The sequence below is a fragment of the Astatotilapia calliptera genome, chromosome 19, assembly GCF_964374335.1.
Source record: "Astatotilapia calliptera chromosome 19, fAstCal68.1, whole genome shotgun sequence".
Classification (NCBI taxonomy): Eukaryota; Metazoa; Chordata; class Actinopteri; order Cichliformes; family Cichlidae; genus Astatotilapia; species Astatotilapia calliptera.
Genome location: NC_137440.1, coordinates 5,267,626 through 5,284,852, shown reverse-complemented (window position 1 = coordinate 5,284,852; position 17,227 = coordinate 5,267,626). Strand labels below are relative to the sequence as shown.

At 40.3% G+C, this 17,227-nt stretch overlaps 1 protein-coding gene across 1 annotated transcript in view; it reads left to right on the top strand.

Moving 5' to 3' along the window:
* arhgap5 (Rho GTPase activating protein 5) overlaps nt 1-17,227 on the top strand; it is a 53,576-nt gene that overhangs the window by 23,971 nt on the left and 12,378 nt on the right. The window lies entirely within an intron of this gene.

Sequence of the window (17,227 nt, the reverse complement as noted above, 5' to 3'; positions counted from 1 at the left end):
AATCAGCTGATTGACTCATTGTTCCAGTTCTAGTGTTTACATTCGCTGTACACATCACACCCTCACATTTGCACTTAAATCATGCAGATTTTCTGAGTACTGAGCTCTACAAAAAAGGCTTAACAATAAAAACACAAGAGCCATAGATTTAGTTTGGGATGTTCTTGCCTCGAGGGTCGCGTCCTTTTGTACCTCTGGGCTGCTTCCAGTGCTGTCGCTATTTTTAGATCGCTCTGGAAGTCCCGTTACGACCATTTGAAAGCAAAACCGAAATTCAGATTTGGTTTTAGTTTTAACACAGTGGAGAAGCTTAAGTACATATCCCACAGAGCACTCTAAAAAAGGGGGTTGAGACATTAACATGATCATACCTCACAGGATCAGTGGAAAGCAGCGTAATCCAAACAGATCCTGGCATTTCATGTTTTGACTCCTTCTGCCACACAAACTCCTGAGTGAGAGTTTATGCTGGATCTTGTCAACTGTCAGCCAACTCGATAGCTCACCATCGGTAATCAATGAACAAGAGTCGTTTGCACTCTTAAGCTTTCTCTTAAGCTTTTGTTAAATTACACCAAGCACTTCCTGTTTCCCAGGATACACTGGAAGACCATAATTAGGCCACCAGAGGATGTAGTAGCCATTTCCAACACAGTAGCTTGTGACGATGGTATTTTTGCGTGTATCAACAGATAAGGTTTCAATATTGCAATCATAAAACGATCCAGTGACCCAAAGTATCAAAACAGGACCTGTCAACAAGTTAGATAACAGACTCACGCTGCTGGCTTCTGGTATAATTGTGGGATTATTTGTGTCCATTGATGTGTGGCCATTAACAAACTGTTAACCAGGTATATCTGTAAGGCCACTAAACTATATTATTTTTGTGAGGCTAGACATTTAATTGGTTTTTAATTATGATTTTGCCTTACAGCGATTTATAAAAACAAAACAATTAGGATAAAACAAATCCTCTTTTGCATTCATTTCCCTAACAATGCTTTTGTTTTGTTTGTCCTGGGTTTCTTTCCAGTTGTATTTTTTTTTCTTTCTTCATATTTCTGAAAGCTTAAACTCACTGGCTGATTAGTGCAGGTCAGGTCAAGATGATGGAAAAATAGCCTTTGGCCATCAAACCAACTGTTGTTGGGCTATCTGTAGCTTGCCCTGAGGCTGCCATGTAGGGTTCTTCAGGCATGCGAGTCCTCTGCCACCGGGGCTCTCTTTGCCCCTGTCTGCACCCTCAGACAGCCGGCTGGAGAGAGACTGGCCCTAACCCTGGAGTCAAAAACTTCCCAGCGGATGAATACAACCCTCCACCACCCTCAACTCTTTTTTTTCCCCATTTAATTATTTAACTATTGTAATTGTTGTTGTGTTGTTCGCTAAAATTGAGCAGGCTGGCTTTTTTCCATGCATCCCAGAGTCAGTAGACACTTGATTTTCCTGTTGTATCATCACAAAATTAGATTTATAAGTTCTTTGTTTACCAGGAACTAAAGTCTTGACCTTTTATAGTTATATCTGGGTCGCTGGTTCGCTTTCTCACACGAATGCATTTAGTGAAACTCAGAGGTATGTGATATTTCAGCCCCAGCAGCTAATTTCTTCAGTACTGTTCACATGACAACAGGCTGCAGGAGCTTTGTGCTGTTCTGAGGCAAATTATTCATTCTGATTAGTCTATTGCAGTTACCTTTGACCTTCATTTGTTTATTCATATTCTGCTCTTATAACCGAAGACCAGCATCTCTTTTTTCCCCCCCTTCTCTGTCTAACTCACAGCTTTAGCCCTGTTTCCCAAGCTTATGAGTCACTGGCTGGTGTTTGATTCCTTTCCCCAGTTAGAGCGAGGAGCTGTGGCACAGTAGCTTGTGGTTGGATGAGCTCTAACCACATGTAATAAACCACCAGCTGAGAGGCGGAGAGGTGATGACAGCGATCTGTGTTTCTGTGGTTTCTGAGCAGATAATGGGTGCGTGAAAAGCAGACGCCACAAAGGCTCGCTGTTCTTGTGACAGGTCGTGTTTGCGGTTACATGTGACTGCGCTCAAGTGAGGCTGGATCAGGTGGCTACAGAGCATTTTATTGCTTATGCTTGATTTGTTTGTGACACTTTACAACACCCTCATTTTTGGTTCTTATAACACAGCCTTACATCCTGCTATGTAGCCTCGAGTCCTGATCTCTTCCCTGTGGAGTTCCTGGTCAGTGACACACCAAGAGACAGGAAAATGTGGGTGTGGACTTGACTGTGGGTGTGTGCGTGCCTGTGGCTGAGTATCTAAGCAGCCGCTCCCTTCTCTCCCATCCACCCAGTTTATGATTTTTTTCAGTGAATAGGTGAAGCAGGGACTCTGACCTCATTCATCCCATCACCTTATCCCTCTGGGCAAGCTCTGCACTTTCTGCCCTCCTTCCTCTCTCTCTGTATATTTCTTCTCATTTATCTATTCTCTGTGTGCTGATCATCCCCAGTGAGAGACAGAGGATAGACAGAGTTGTTTTTTGGGTTTGTTTTTTTTTAGCTTGGCTAATTGTATGTGATTACCTGTTTTGGGCTTCAGGAATGTTCAGACCTTGTCTCTGTCTGACTACGTCTACTACTATGAGCTTTTCTCTCTGTTTTGTTCGTTTCTCAACCCAAAATTTAGAGTTAATACTTTTTGTTGTTCTGTTGTCTGTTTAAAATCAATACAATTTGATTTAGGCCAGGGTGTAAACCATTAGTACCTAAGAGGCACGATTAAGTAATCATACTATTTTTACTGCTGTCAGCGTTAATCTGGTTAAAATGACGTTAACGCCATAACCGCATTAACGCGGCAAATCTCCGTTAGTGAGCTCGACCGCCCCGTGCATGGGGCTGCATGGCGTCAACGTGCTAGCACGGTTAGCTCGTTAACGTGTTAGCGCCGTCCAGCCCCACACACTGGGCGAGTTAGCGAGTTAGCACAGCACTAACTATTTTATATACAGTTTTCTTTATTTCATTACTTGTTCCCTGGCAGCTAAAATGATGATAAATCATGTGTCAACAGTTTGTTTTCTGGTCAAAATCCTTTTTTTTTCACACGGGTTGTAGCCTAATCTATAGTGAGTTATGCCATCACAGGATTTTGTGTCTTTATTAGACTCTTATATTGAGATAATGATCTAAGAGCTGTCTCTTTTTTGTTGCCATACACATGTTCACATCCCTGACCTTTAGCTGCTTTTAGAGAAATGTGCTGCTTTCAGCGCTACGTGAAGGACTTGCTGTTTTCCTGGTAATTATAGAAGCAGTAAACTGACTTTCTTTGCATCTTTTTCCCTTCTCTTTGTCAACCAAAGCAAATCATTTGACAATGTCTCCTCTGGCTCTTGAAAAATGATGAAGCACATGTTTCGGTGTTTTCTGACAGTCAGCTCTCCAGTCGAAAAGGATGGCTGGCCGTAGCAAACATTAAACAAAGTGGGCGTAGTCTTGTTTGAGAAGAAGCTGCGTCAGAAATTTCCCTGTTATTCCCACTTTTATAGTCCGTCTGTAAACGACCTAAACGACACACAGATTGTCTTATTCAGTTTCTGATCGTTTATTGTTGTTTCATCGAGAACAAAGAGCTTCTTGCTCTTGTGAAAGTGGTATTTTCCTCTCTGATACGCTGATATGGTATCAAAGTGCTTCTGGACACAAGTCCTGCAGCCATTTCAGTAACTCCTAGAGATTTATTTAAAATTGCCAGTCTAAATGAGGGGAGATAAAACCATACTTTTACTGTGGTCACCGTACTAATTTGCTTTATGGATACATTGAAAACGCTACGTAAACTAAACTTTGGGATTTTGTCAGCAAAGCAAATCCGTTGGATTGGATTTCTCTTTTCAGATTTTTATTCGGCATTCTTTGATTGACACATTTCTTCCTTATAGTGTCTCTAGACTGAATTACTGTTGCACAGCAGTTTATATTTCATTATAAATAAAGCTGCGTGGACATCTGCTTTCTGCACTGGACCCCATGAATTAGCCTCATGGCAGAATATTGGGTGAGGCAGTTCCTGCTTAATAATATTTTGGCTGGGATGAACATTTTTCTTTATATCTTTTTTTTTGTTTGGGGGGGGAGTTGCTGAAAGAAGAGGATGAGAAGATTTATCGGTTTCCTGCTGTTCAGATCATCTGTGTGGATGTAGGGATTTATGAAAACAATCTGAAAGACGATTGCGGTTGCAGAGCGTTGTCAAATGTAGCTGTATATGATGGACTCTCTTTCTGTTGCTTAAAGTGAGGCAGGCTATGCAAGGATTAGATTAGGGCGATTGGTTATGGCTCCTAGAATGTGTCTGCAGCACAGTATCAGGGCCCTGTCTAACCTGGAGGCAAGGACAGACGAGGCCAGCCTGAGCCGGGCTGGAGGCGGCTGTGTGTGTGCGGTAAAATAGCATACTGCAAACTGTGTTTTTGTCTTGGGGACAGACTGTGCAGATAGAGGGGAAAAAAAGGCGAGAAAGAGAGAGAGGCTAGTGCTATGCCACCTGGCTCCAAGGCAGTCATCTGGTCTAATGGGGCTTGTGTGCAAGTGTGTGTGTGTTAGAGCGAGAGTGTGTCCTGTGGCTGTAGTTGAGCGGTCCAGTCTTCCATTAGTTTGCCTTGAAAAGCCCTTATGTTGCCCTCCTCTCTCTTTGTGTAAATCTCTCTCGCTCCTCTTTCTTGCCAGGATGCCGCCAGCAAACATGTGAGGGAGCGGGGATAAAAAAAAGGCAGTAAAGTGAATATTAAACAAATGACAGCGAAAGGGTCAAGCAAGCTGGCATGGTGTCATTTTGAGCAGTTTAGTTTTTTTTCATTTAGCTCTGGTGGTTTCTTCTTTCCTCAAACCTCAAACTGCACCCCCGTACAGCTGAACTAAATTTAGTTTTCTTACAGCACTGAGTAATTACATATAAGTCCAATAGGTATTCTGTAACATCCACAGAGCGCTATTAGTGCTATTTTCTAGAGAAGTGAGAGTTGCTCAGGAAAAAAAAACATGTCCAATTCTGGTGAGTTGCAGGTTCAGCATTCATAGGACAATAATTTACTGCAGTTTCAATTTAAAAAGTCACTTTTAATTTGAAGGAATGACTGTGGCAATAATTATGTCCCATAACCTGATGGATCATTGCATACCACTCTGAGTTATTAAAAAAGAAGTTATATAACTAATGTAAGGCAAAAACATTTGACATGTTCAGTCAGTCAGTTGTGTGAGCGCCAAGACAGTAAATGTATCCGTTTTTGACATTCAGCAGAAATTGAACTATTAAAATAAACTGACGTCCTCGACTTCTCAGTGCTAACAAGACAGCAGTGAAACTGTCCTAGCTCATCCTCGTCTGAGCCAATCACGAGTGAAATGTCACCTTGTTGTAGCTGTAACTGCATCCCAGTGTCATTTTGAATGCTTTGAGCGACCATTTCCCCGAGCTTAGTGGAAATGGGATCAGCAGTTGGTGAGGTCTGCTGTACAGATTCTTTTTCCTTCTTTTTGTGCCTCAGTGTTGCTGGAGTTCCTGCTCATTGCTAATGGTGTTTACAGCTTCTTTGTATTTCCCATCTCCAGTGATTAGATGATGATTTATGTGATGATTTAGATTTGTGAACAGTGCAGTGACAACGTGTAAATATACAATCCTGGACATTGTGTCCCTGGAAGGTTCCATCAATACAAAATGCAAAAATACATGAAATACACGTACTTTCCCTCGTTCTCATCGAAAAATGTATCACTGATCAGCTCATAAATAAGTAATATGTAAAACTGATCAAGTTTGATCATTCTAGAAAATGTGAAAGCAGAAATTGTGAACTGAAAAAGCTGATTTTTGCTATAAAGAAGTGATTTTAATGTCTAGCTGCATCACACATCACAGCTCGACACTGAGCTCAAGGAGATCCACTGCCTCCTACTTTATTCTGACTTCATCCACTAATCCCTCTCTTTCTCCATCCTCCTTTCCCTCCTTTCTTTCCATCTGAATATTTTTCCTCTTCCCTTCCTCCCCTTTTTCCTCCAGTTGCCATTTCTCTCACACATCCCTCTTTTCCCTCTTCATCTACACCTTCTACACCTACTGACTTCTCTCTTATTTTTCTCCATTCCCTTTTTCCTCTACTACAACTTAATTGTCTTGGATTGATTTCACCTTTTCCTCCCTTTTCTCCTCTTTTCTATTGCAATCTTCTCCCATTCTGTTCTGTTTCTCCCATTTCCTCGTCTTCTGTCCATCCATCTCTCGACCTTTATCCTCTTTCCTTTTATCCAGCCCTTTCTCTGCCCCTTCGTTCCTTTTCTCCTATCACTTCACCCTTGACCTCTTTACCCTCCCCCTACCTCTCCCTTCTCCTCTTTTATCTTCTCTCTGTCATCCATATCTCCTTTTATACCTTCAGCTTCTCTTTTCCACAGTCCCTTATCATCACCCCATCACTCCCTCTCTTTATCCTCTTATCTCTCTTTTCTCTCTCCTCTCTCTCCCCCACCTCTCGCACTCACATCTTTCTCCTCTGATTGCTCTCCCCCTCTTCCCCTTATCATCATTATCTGTTCTCTCCATGCTCTCCTCTCCTCTCTGTCATCACTTACCTTCACTAAAAATAAATGCATGCTGTTAGTGTGTGTGTGTGTGTGTTTGTGTTGATGTTTGTGTATTTAATAGAATATGACAGATAAGAAGTGACACATGTTGTGTTGTTGCGTGACTCATTAATGCTAGCATTGTCAAAGTGCCCCCACCCACAGTTGTAGTAGATGTTTGTAGTTTATATTTGTAGTAAATGTTTCTTTGAGCTTTTAAAAATGTAAAGGAATATTGCACAATGTTTCAGTACCACTAAGCCTTTATTTCCTTTTGTACAAAAGGAAATATTTATCAAGTATTTTTGGAGGGTTTGAGGTCATGTGGTCTGTTACTGTACATAATAGAGATGGCACGATACCACTTTTTTATGTCCGATACCGATACCGATATCATAAATTTGGATATCTGCCGATACCGATATGAATCCGATATAGTGTTTTTTAATCAACAAAACTGTTTTTTAAAATATCTTGCTGCATTTTGCAAGTCTGCAAGTTCATACTCAAGTTTAAAACAACAACTACACTAAAGCTATTCTGTTATACCTGTATACAAAAAAAATATTTCATAGTTCAGCAATACTGATCAATCTAATAAACTTAGACCTACACCATCCTCCCTATTCTGGTATTTTAAAGAGTACTTAGCGTAAATATTAAGCAACCTAACTAATAGGGTTCCAACTCCCAGCAACAACAAAAATAAATAAATAAAAAATAGGGAACCACCCCTCACGCTCCACCTCATGATGCTTAATCGACGTAATCAACCTTAATTTGATGCAGTGTGAAAAAAAAATGCACAGAAATCAATTCTTTTTCAAGAAATATTAAATAGATTCAACATCTTTCTTCAACAAAATTGCAGACTGCACAGATGGTACCTTCCCAAAGTAAAAAGTACTATAGCTTACTAGGGTATATATATTAGACTTAATAGTCACTATATACAGTAATTGACTTCTATTCATTTTACATCAAATTAAAACTTTGGGTGTCAGATAATTATTTATTAAAAGCTCGACATTTTAAATGAGAATAAGAAAGAAAAGTATGTCTTTGTGCCCCCTTTTCCCAGTTAATGCCCTATCGGCCCCCCTGGCTAAACTTTGCTAGATCCGCCCCTGCACAGTTACCAGCGTCAGCTACGTAGAAAAAGATCCTGGAGTAGAAAGTAATATTAAATAAATTGTAACAACAGCTGATCAAGCTTAAACGTGCTGCTGTTGTTCAGCCGCTGGTTTCCTCTGTCTGGTGCAAAGTGGACCAAAAACAAACAAGAGAGACGGACTCACGACAGAAAAGCCGATCAGCTGATCATTTAAGCAGTTTCACGATTGAAGTAGCAGCCGGAGAGCGAGAGGCAGTCGCTCGTTAAGCTTAACGTGGGAATGCTTTACAAACATTCAGAGATGGACTTACACACGTGCTTTACTTCTCTCCGGATAACTTTGTCGGAGATGAAATGCCAGGTTGCTAGCGAAGCTCCAAATGCTATCCAGACCACCGACAGGTCCTGCATGCCACAGCCGCTCTATCACGTGACGCATACTGCTCCGACTGCTAACGTTCTGAGGTGAGTTACGGTGTGTTGCAAGTTTTGTGAGGTGCTTTCGTGATATTTAATGGATCGGATTACATTTTTTATTTTTCTCCGATATCCGATCCAGTAATTTAGGTCAGTATCGGACCGATACCGATACGTAATATCGGATCGGTCCATCTCTAGTACATAATAACATATACATTATCTCTTCATATCCGTTTTCACTGGCAACAGAGAAAAACATTCAAAAATTCTGAAGATTAATTGATTTTATTGTTTAATTAAATCTAAATCCAGCACCACAGGTTCATTTTTAATTACAAACCTGCAAATTTAGCCTTTTCAACCTCATGTTTTTCTAAACAGTTTTCTCTTTCACATTTAAATTTTTTAGTAGGGCTTGAATGGTTTCTGCTAAAATATAATTTATTAGATGTGGTTATAATTGATCACATTCTTCTGCAGGATGAACGGATAATCAGTAAAAAAGTATTATAAAAGGACAAACTGAATGTGTGTGTGTGTGTGTGTGTGTGTGTGTGTGTGTGTGTATAAACAGAGCAGTAACTAGGTAGCTATAGCTTGACAACTCTATTTATAATACTGCCCATCTGTCTCTGTTACATTAGAAAATTAGTGTGCATGCATGTGTATTTGTGTGTGTGCACGCGCTGCTGTCTTGGCTTGCTGAAAGCCCGACATCTGCCCTACTGTCACCATACCCAGTGACACACAGTTCAATGCACACGAGTTCAGATCACGAGGCTGGACTGTGAGGACACTGTAGTAATTAGCAAAACTTTTAAATCTCGAGCATAAATAGAGGCGCCTGGGAGACATCTGGTTGTAGATGTAAATGAATTTTATAATGACGTCACACTGGAGTAGTTGACATTCTTTTCACAGTTTCTTATGACCTGATTCAGCTGTGTGTTCAATGTGAAAACCTACTTTTGACTCAAATGCAGCATTTTAGTTACTTAGAAGGAATTCATTTTAATATCAAGGTAGTTTTATACCTTTATTTTTTGTATTTTCTCCTAAAGTTTATTTAAAATTTAAAACCGTTAACAAATTTAAAGGAATGTTTTACCTCAAGACATTGTACCCAAATACATTGTAAGCGAGACAACAAATACATTACCTAAAAAGAAAGTATAAGAAAACCTCTGATAAAATGAAGTTGTTTAAAAGTTTCAAGCTAGGCTTGTGCAGCTGGAGGGGAGAAAAAATGGATCCATTCAGAGGTCTCATGAGTGTTTTTGTTGTAAACGGTCTGGATGGTAGATAATATGGTACACTATTTGTGATTTACATAGATTCTGTGGTTTGCAGCTACTTATTCTGTCACCTTTGCTTTCTTTTCCATTACCTAAAATCTCTTCGATAAATTGTTATGGTGCTCGCTGCAGTGTTACATTTTGGCTACAGATGACTGTTTATTATAGAATCCAGTTCCAATAAATCAAAGTGAAGATGATGCTTAACAGCTGAAGTAGCGGCAAGTAGCCAAAGGGGAGATGGGGCAGAAAGAAAGAAAGCATGAACAGAGTGAGGCAAAGGAGGAGGAGAAGTTGAATCCTCACCTCTTTGGCCCAGTACTAGTGAGGCACCGTGAGAAAATGTGTTGTTGTTTGCTTTGAATTGTGTTAGGAGCTGCAGTGTGAATGTGAGCATGAATGGATGTCTGTCTGTGTTAACCCTGCCATAGATGTGCTATCTGTCCAGGGGATCCATTGCCTCCTGTCCTATGACAGCTGCGATAAGCCCCATGTGACCCTGATCTTAATACATATTTAAGAGGATGGATGGATTTATTAAAGTAAAATACTTCACTCTGGAGACTTAGTATTGCACTCCTACAGAGTTGCCATCAAAGGCAATACACCATTTCAAGTGAGATCCTGAATGGTACAATTCTTGCGTCTTTAATAATGTGGGTCAAGCTAGTAATGCTGAGCACTACAGTTGCCGCAGCGTTGGTAGGTTCAGATTTCTGTATCCTCCTTATCTGATAAAGACCCATGGCTTTTAAACCCCATTGCCTCTTTAACAGGGTTTAGGTTATAATGTGTAACTGTATACCATTCTAATCTTCCATCCCTTATCTCACACTTTATTGGCTGATCTTGTAGTCTTGAGAGTTTCAGAGTCTCTGTGTAGGTCATTGAACAATAACTGGCTAATTTAAATGTTGCTTATTTCCAGTGTGTGTCTCTGTGTGCCATGTTAGCTTTGCATGTGCCTGTTATGACGAGGAGGGGAAACGGGGACTTAAAACATTGTGTGAACAGTGTTAATTGGGGTGTCTACTGCCAGCTCCCTGCTGCTTTCCAAAAAGCTAGGGTTTTTTTCTTTTTGAACATGAATCATTTGTTACCGAGATGGACCAGGAAACTGCCGACTTGGAACGCTCATTTTGCTAACAGCCATGGGATATCCATCTGGGACTGAGAGCTGATTGATTTAATCAATCACAGCGTTCAGTGTGCTATAATAATTTGTGTACACCAGTCAGGAATGCCTTGAGGGATTTTCATTATATCTGGCACAAATGACCACTCGGATTCAAAGATGAAGCTATTAAAATTTGGTATTTAAAGGTGAAGGTCACTGTGACCTCATAAAACCACAACTGAAGAATTCATTCAGTGTTATCACAGCATTTCAGGATAAGTTAAAAATGATTAAGTGTTTTGGAATTTTATATCCAAATGGTCAAAGGTCAAGTCTGGATAGGCATGGATATGAAATGCCGTTTGAATGGTTCCTGTGGGCGTAAAACTGGGAGGTGGTATTTTTGTTACTATTTGGTCAGAGAAGTCCTGGTGTGTTGATTTGCTCCAGGATGATGGTGTTTATCACAAGTCTCAAAGCTGGGATTATCAGCTTCCATTGAAACATGGTCTGGTATTAGCGGATCCAGTTCTTTTCAGCAAAACACTTCCTTTTCAATCTGCACAGCACAGCAACTATAAACAATGAAGAGAGCGCGTGCATGCAAGCAAAGTTGTCATATCAACCTCCAGGCTGATCATTTTTGTGGTTTCTTTCAGCCAGTGTCGAAAATGAACATCAGATTCATTCATGCAAAAATGACTTCAGTGATCATGTTCATCATTCCAGTATAACTATTATCAAGAATCAGTGTAAAGATAAAGAAGATGAACAACAGATGTAGAATTTAAGAAACAATCTTTTAGCAACAGTTACCTTTGTGTGTGTTAATATACTCTGCGATCTCTGATTGAAAGGAGACTACAGCTGTGGTTTTGTTTCCTGCTGAGACCGTGTGCATGTGTGGGGTATGGATCTCGTTACCTAAGGTGCCCAGATATTAAATCATACTCACACACGCGCTCCTCGCAGCCTTCATATTGATTTATATTGACCCATGGTTGTGTGGTGGGCCGGTCGTTAAATTAACACACCGTTGGAGAAACTGATGACTCCACCAGACCACAAACTCAGCCAAGTGTGTGTGTGCGTGTGTGTGTGTATGAGAATAAAGGGTGAGGACAAAGAAAGTGCTCACCTGAGGTCATGCTCCTTTTCCGACACACACACCCTCCACCCCCTCTTTCTGGATGAGTGGATTGCCCACAGAATCACTTCCAGACCAGAAAGCTCAGCTCATTTCTTAGCTGAAGGATTGTGGGAAACGTTCCGGCTCCTCTGGGGAAAACTGAGCACTTTTACCTGCGCATTCATCTTCAGCACATGTTAGCATGCCACGTCCCATTTATAACGAGCAGGATAAGAGCTAAGTGTCCTGGATATGAGAAAGTGGAACATGAGGGCTGGGATGTGCTGATAGGAAGCAGCGTGTTTGCTGCTTAGTTTAACAAGCGCTCTATGTCTTTCTTTAAGTTTAGGATTAGAGAAGCTTGGATAAGCAGAAAAACGTGTGTGGTGGATGGATGTTACTTACCTATAAACCTTAAATATGTGAATCTAAGCAGCTGATTGGGTCTTTGTTTTGCTAAAATATTAAAACTTCCTCTAGATCAGTGTATGCTGACCAACCCCCACCATTGGATATGAGTCGTCAACATAGAGGAATTCTTCCCAATAATTCTTTTAGATTATTTTATTTAAGCATCCATTCCAGTCCTGAAGAGGTAAAACACAACAAACACAGCAAATATTAGAGCGATGTCAAACTAACATTTTGCTAGCAGAATATTCTTTTTTTGTCCCATAATCTTTTCAAAACGCCTCAAATTTCTATTGCCACATCTCGAGGTTCACAACTCGAGGCTAGTAAATGTTAATGCAGAGTGCTGAATAAAACATTAATGACTTGCAATTTAAAGACACAATCCCCAGAGCTTTATTTATCCCTCTTCTTGAGTGGACGACAGTCTGTGAAGAAAATATTCCTCATTTTCCCCAGCAGCAGACTGTTAACGTCTTTAGCGCCTTTAATCTGATTTCCTCGATCCTGCCGATGCCGCCGCATCAGCACCTTAATTATCTTAATGGGAATAACATGTTTAACAGTGAAGGTTTGTACCCAGTTTGGTTGCTTTTCAGGACAAGTGAACGCCCCATTCAGGCGTCTTTTTATTAAACTGCTCAGGCCAAGGATCTCCACACATAGTTGCAGATTGCTGTGAATCAATCAGAACAGAAGGAATATTTATTTATTTCTTTTTTTGGTTGTGACTTTGGGTGTTTTACTCAGTGCAACAATCCTCGTGTGTGTTGAACAAAGTGGGATTTATTGGGGGTGTTTTTTCTTTCTCAGAGTTATTTATGTGTCTTTGTTCCATTATTGAACGCACCAGCTTTGCATAACTGGAACGCTTAATATTGTTTTTCACTGCAGCTTTTCACAGTAGGAAAATGCTTTTGATTTGGGATGCAACAAAATAAATTTAAGCTTATGAAAGGGTAAAAAAACCCTACAAACAAAATAACAAATCACCTCCATGATAACTGTTTAGATGACTTTTATTGGATAGAAAAATGACCAAAACGCATTGTTAAACAGGCATGGAACACGAATCGTTGTGCCATTTATCATCGTCAGCTTCGACTTTCACAGGGGGCAGAAAGAAAATAACGCATGTCCCTGACTGGTAAAATAAGAGTTAAAAATAGCCAATGATTGACTTTCACTCATTGAACTAGCTTCCTGTCCCCCTCCCACAGCAGATGGTTATCGTGGCAGTTGGCCAGTGAGCAGAGAGACAGGTAGCAGGAGAAACCGTGAAACTGCTGTGATAGATAAGAAAAAGAGAGAGAGAGATCGAAATTGAGCAATGTGAGAGGAGCTGAGCTATAGTAAGTGTGTGTGTGTGTGTGTGTGTGTGTGTGTGTGTGTGTGTGTGTGTGTGTGTGTGTGTGTGTGTGTCAGTCAGGATATTAGATCATATCACAGCAGGACGAGTCCTGTCTGATCTCAACATGCAAACATGAACTCCACTGTTAACTTCCTTTCCTTCAGGTCGTGTGTGTGTGTGTGTGTGTGTGTGTGTGTGTGTGTGTGTGTGTATTTTGTGTTCCATCCTGTTGAGAATCAAATGTCCTCACAAGGACGCACAGATGTACAGGGTGGTGGCATTTTTGGCAATGGCCTTTGGGGGTTATTTTAAGGTCAGGTGATGAGAGATTCAGGGCACAGAAAAAAAGAGTAAATATGAGTTGCATCATCATCAGCTAGTAGAGGAGAAAAATGTCCAAATTATTTATCGGATTGGACTTCAAATTACTGTCCTAAAAGTTACAAAGCCCATCACTATGTTCTACATGGATCGATTTGGCAGTTTTACGTTGTTACGGATGGCCTTCCTGACACAAACCCAAAGAGGATCTGTGTCTCCAGCTACACTTTGGAGCCATTACATATAAAGATCAAAACTAGTGTGGAAAATATATACAGCAAAATATTGGCAAACACTTTCACCACTGGACAAATTGCCAGGCTTTTTAATGATATTTACTAATCTTTAAGACCCCTAAAATATTTGGTGTTATGAATATGAACACAATGAATAGATCAAAAGAAAGGAGAGGATTTCTGCTTTCATACACAAAGTACCCCCCAAATATTTTATTGTATATTCATTCATTTATTTTTAATCATCAGCTGATTGTTTCTCATTCATTAAAAAAAGAACAAAACATCAACAGCAACAAAAAAAAACCAGCTTAAAAATGAGAAAAGAGCGTTTTTGTCAAAGAATAGCCGAGATACTCAGTGCATTCAGCTTAATTATGCCGTTCTGACATCTCAAAATTCAGCAGTTTGAATCAACTTAAGATATTATATCTGCTTCATTTCTCATGAAATAACAAGGGAACAGGCACACCTGGCTATCAAACTGTTTGTCTGATTAATTGTGAGTCCGATTAAATGTGGGACTGTGTCTAAAAGTTGCTGTTATGACCAATTTGTTTAGTAAACTCCTCCTTGAATTAAAACTGAAAGTCTGTACTTCAATCACATCTTGATTGTTGGATTTAAAATCCTCAGTGGTGATGTGCAGGTGTTGTTTTCCAAGAAAGAACGCATCCAGAGTAGAAATGCTTCATGCTGTCAATAAGAGACGTCGGTATTTGTAAATGCTAACACTGCTGATGCTAATTTGCTATTCATGATTAATTTTTGGATTGCAGAACTTAAGAAGTATAATCCAAAACTTATGCTTCCATATCCAAGAGTAAAGCAAAAACATGTAAAGTTGCGACCCTGTCAACCTTGACTAAAACCTCATTGACATAAATGGCTTTGGTAAATAGTGCACATAGAACTTTTGAGACCTTTTTAGCTCATTTCATGTTCTGAACCATTAAAATTCCACTTCAGAAACCGTCATCTTTCCAGTTTTGTGCTTTTTGTTCAGTGTTTCAATGTTCAGTTTTCTGTGAAACATGAAAGTCTGATGTGTCGCTGCCAAGTTAATGTGCGTTAAGTGCAGAGAAGCAGATCAGGAACACCCAGCGTCTGCAGAGGAGTTATATGGCTGTGACTCAGAGAAACATTCGGACGAGGCGTTGCTCTACCGTGTAATTTATTTCACAACAGTGTGTCATCAGGCTGAAGGTCGAAGCTTTGAGTTGTAATGTGGAGGTCCAAGTGAGTCCTCACAAATATAGTAATTGGAGCACATTGAAGGTGCAGCAGCAGAACATATTTGAGCTTTTCCACCCACTCTGTTTACTGAGCTTATACATCACGCTGTGTGTGTGAACACACACACACACACACACGTATACACTCGCATGCACAAATTAGGTCGAGTGGGTTGCTGATTAGGCTGTGGTGATTTGGCACAATCACTACAATTTGTGTTATTAATTTAAGAGTTACCACATGTCACACACCTGAGTCAACACAAGCAAGCATACATTTTTAACAAAAACGCTGAAAGGTGCAGATCAATGCATGCGCACAAGCGGACACACACATGCACATTCACACTTGCTCACAGTTGACACGATTTACTTGAATCCATTAAAGCTGAATTTACATAATACTGTCTCTGCTTAACTGCCTCTGCAGGGACACACACACACACACACACACACACACACACACACACACACACACACACACACACACACACACACACACACACACGACAGTAGTTTTTGTGTAGTGGCTGCTGCAAGGTCATCCACACTGCAGTATACATGCATGTGTGTGTGCCTGTGTGTGTGTGTGCGCGTGTGTGTTCTTCCCTGCAGGCAGAACACACATTATTGCTCTAATTAAGACACTCTGTCTCGTATGTGCTGGTCTGGGATCAGCTGTCAGGTGCCAGCTGGCTGTGATATTTATGGTCCGAGGTTTTAACAAAAGCTGCTCTCAGACCAGCTGAAGTCTGCAAGCAAAATTGTTGATCTAGCTGTTGCTGCTTTGGATGACTGGTGCTCATGTTGCACTGCGATTTTCTGTGATGTTATTCGTCTCAAATTGGTCTCACACTGTTGAATTTGTCATTTCTGAAGACTAAAGGTCATAATTTATACTTGCACTCATACATATACTTGCAGTATATGTGATGTATATATTTTTTGATGCTTAATAATGAATAACATAGTGTGGGTGGCCCAAAACTCGTCATATTTTTGACTAAATCTCGCTGTGTGTGTCATGTTCAGCTGACATTTAGCTAGTAAGAGAGATGTTTAACCTACCACTTTCATCCTCCTCTGTCTGTGTCCCACTCATAAAGGTTTTCATTTCAAAATGTATGTTTAAAAGAAAAAGGAAAAAAAGAAACTAGTAATATTAAACTATTGTCACACCTTATTAACTGCATCCAGAGGGAGATGGTGGTTTATAAAAGATTAGATTATAGCCAATCTACAACACATGCATTTCATAGTTTTGCAAATATCTAATTACATCGCATTGCAGCAGCAGTTTTATGCAGTCACACATGGATTGAGGAAGAAAGCTGATTTAATTTACGTCGAGCATGGCATGGTTGTTGGTGCCAGACAAACTGGTACGATTATTTCGTAAACTACTGGTCTACTGGGAATTCTCCACACAGCCATCTCTAGTTTACAGAGAAAAAGAGAAAATATTCAGGGAGTGTGTTCAAAAATGCCCTTTTGGTGTCAGAGGAGAGTAGTCAAACTGCTTCGAGCTGATGGGAAGGTAACAGTAACTCAAATATCCACTTGTTACAATCAGGTTATCAAACCTTGAAGCAGATGGACTACAGGAGCAGACAACCACACCTGGTCCTACAAGAACAGGAAATCTTGGCTACAGTTATCACAGCCTCATCAAAATTGGACAACAGAGGATCAGAAAACCTCCCCTGGTTTGATGAATCATTCAGATGTTAAGATCTGCAGCGACTATGTGATGCTATCATGTCAACACAGACCACAATCTCTGTGAAATGTTCCAGCACGCTGTTGAATGTATGCTGGCTGTAAAGGCAAAATACTAGCAGGGTGTAATTAATGACTGGTGAGTGTATGTTTGACAAGAAATGGAGAAAGGTGTAAATGCCTCCTTTAACAAAATGCACTCCAACTAAAGTTTCTTTCCGTTTTCTCTCTTTTCTCCTTTGATCTACCTTTTGTGGATTAAGTACAGCTGTATAATA